Source organism: Fistularia commersonii, chromosome 10, assembly GCF_037954325.1.
Source record: "Fistularia commersonii isolate RoL2024-O1a breed Wild chromosome 10, RoL_Fcom_v1.0, whole genome shotgun sequence".
Classification (NCBI taxonomy): domain Eukaryota; kingdom Metazoa; phylum Chordata; class Actinopteri; order Syngnathiformes; family Fistulariidae; genus Fistularia; species Fistularia commersonii.
In genome coordinates, this window is record NC_141293.1 from 9,654,612 (window position 1) to 9,657,262 (window position 2,651).

General features: G+C 37.5%; 1 non-coding gene across 1 annotated transcript; it reads right to left on the minus strand.

Annotated features, from left to right (window-relative positions):
• Positions 1 to 1,447: 1,447 nt before the first annotated feature.
• On the minus strand, positions 1,448 to 1,520 carry trnav-uac (transfer RNA valine (anticodon UAC)). Its single transcript has one exon. It is a non-coding gene; the product is annotated as a tRNA-Val (tRNA).
• Positions 1,521 to 2,651: the final 1,131 nt, after the last annotated feature.

Here is a 2,651-nt window from a genome sequence, read left to right on the forward strand (position 1 = left end):
AATGATTATGGTTGCAATGATAACAGTAATTTCCAAAGTACTGTACACACCCATGGTTTTCGGACTGGTGGGTGTTTTCAGCGTTGTAATCAGTCTGTCTGCTCTGCAACCGCAACCTATCGAGTCTGAATCCTCATCAGTTACTGCCCATCAACAGATGTTTGGTTCACTTCTTACAGGCATTTCTGTATTTCCATTGAACAGAGTCACATGTTCCCATTCGGACAGTGATATAGTAGTAAAATTAAAAGTATTTTAACTCTATAGGTGAGTCATCATGACTTCAAAAGATTTTTTGGTCGATATGAATCTCGTGGATTAAAATAGACGTTTTTTCTCATGAGGGTTCCTTCCTTTTGTGTTCAGACCTGCTCTTCTCCCGCATCATCTGGATTTGATAAATGCAGTGATTTTTGACTTGAATCCAGTTTTATAATATACCATTTTTTTTCCAGGTTTGTGTTCCAGATTTATTTCTTATTTTTTTCAGTTACAATCAGCTGTGGAAAATTATTACCTGTTTTTGGTTAGTTTTTCAATTTGAATCCAGTTCATTTAATGTTGGCAAGCAACGACCTTCACTGTTTGTTTTTGCTATCTTGACTAGGATATGGCCAATTATTTTAAGGCATGCCAGGAAACACTACAACCTTTTTGTTTTGTCTGATTTTGAGCAGCATCATCTTGAAGGGTCTAAAACCTTGAAATCATGATTGATATGCAAGTATTGATAGTACTGGATTCTATATTTCCATATGGATTGAAAATATAGCCAGTCGGTCCAATTGATAGACATAAAACACTTAATACTTTCTATTGTTGAATGCACTTGATCCAAACAAAATTGAATGCCTTCGGGTTTTCATTGATAAATAGCATACCTGAAGGGATAGTTTCTCTCTGTATAATGCAATTAAATATTATTAATCTTATTTATGTGTGCAACCAAATAAGTGGCATCATTGCAAGATATCACATTGTTGGTCTTTAAGCAAAAAGTTCTTGGTGGACCACTGGCATGAACACCTGGAGCTACAGCGGCCGGTTTAACTGCAACGTTAATAGTTTGAGACAACCAGTGAAGATGGGCACCCTGGGAGATGACAGTGGTCTGCAGTTGACCCCTTCCGTCGCATGACGTCGGGATCACAGATCCTCAGAAACAATTCATGACACCGGTTCGTGACAAGAGCAAGAAGTCCCTTTTAAACCAAATGGAAAAATGTAGTTCTGAGTCAGAGTGATGGGCAAAGTGCTCCAATCTTTTTATTTCAATATGTAAATGTCCAATCATATGCAATTAACCCATCAAGGCCAAACCATGAGTAGTGGTCTTTTGCCTTGCCTTGCTCAACAACATACTAGGAAGAGCTGGGTATTTAACCAGGACTGTTTGGTTCCAAAAGCCATTGCTTTAACTACACACAATGACACCCCTAAATAGTATTGGTTCCACTGGGGATCGAACCCAGGACCTTCTGCGTGTAAAGCAGATGTGATAACCGCTACACCATGGAACCTGCACTGCTGTATAATAGTACTGTACGAATTGTGTCGTTATGTTGCTGCTTGTTTTCTGTGTGATTTTGGGGTTGCTGGGAATTATGTTTTTTTTTTTTTACCTGGAATTGAACGGGAACAGTTAGCTGTATTGCAGGCTTGTGTGGCGTGGCCGTGGCCAACAACAGCTATTGCTTATTAAACACCCGGGTGTTTCCCTGAATAAAACGCTACTGTACTATTCATCGAGATAGTTCTAGTACTATGTGATTTACACATCCCTAATTGTTTATTGGATAAAAAGTTAAAAGTTTTAGATAGGTGTAGTGAATAGAAAGTGATCGAAAATTAATTCAGAGTACTGAATATTAACTTAATCTTCCATCACTGCACAACATCTTAAAGCTGTACTAAAAAACTCTACTAAAATGCCCATTGGGAATGTTTCCTTATTGTGAAAATGAAAAGTTTCAGTTCTAGAGATTCTGGTCACAGATTATTCCCTTTTAATCTTTTAATCAAACATCCAGAATCAAATCCTTGTCAACAGAGAACTTTTTCTTTTCTTCCTGATCAGAAGGATTTCTGTGGAATGACGGGGCTCCAATGTGTGATTGTTGATCTAATGTACTCACGGCTGAACTTTCTCCTTTTGTCACACCAGAACTTACAGTAAATCCTGCTGATCCACAAGGCAGGCAGGAGAAAACAAACAGACGGGATTATTTGCAGCTCCTGTTACACCACGCAGCCTGCATCCCTTGATAAACACTGTATGTGCTACAATGCAATCCCTCTTCCTGGTCACAAAAAGGAAAGGGCACATAAATAACATAGATCTTTGGAATATTTCCTTTTTTTTTTTTTAAATAAGGCAAAATGAAAATGTCTCATTTCACTCTATGTTGGCATCAGAATTTCTCATTTTAGTTTTGGGAATTTGTTTTAAGAGCTGGTTTGAACGGTTAATATTCCATCTAGAAAAAATGACCTTAACTCATCGAGGGTTTGAAAATTTAACTGACAAGTGATGCAGATGGGTGATTTTGCTGTATAAAATGTTTTGTTTCATAGCTATCTTTCTTCACTTTGACTACATTGCATCAGAATTTTTGTATTTTTCTTCGACAATATTGGTATTGAATATTCGT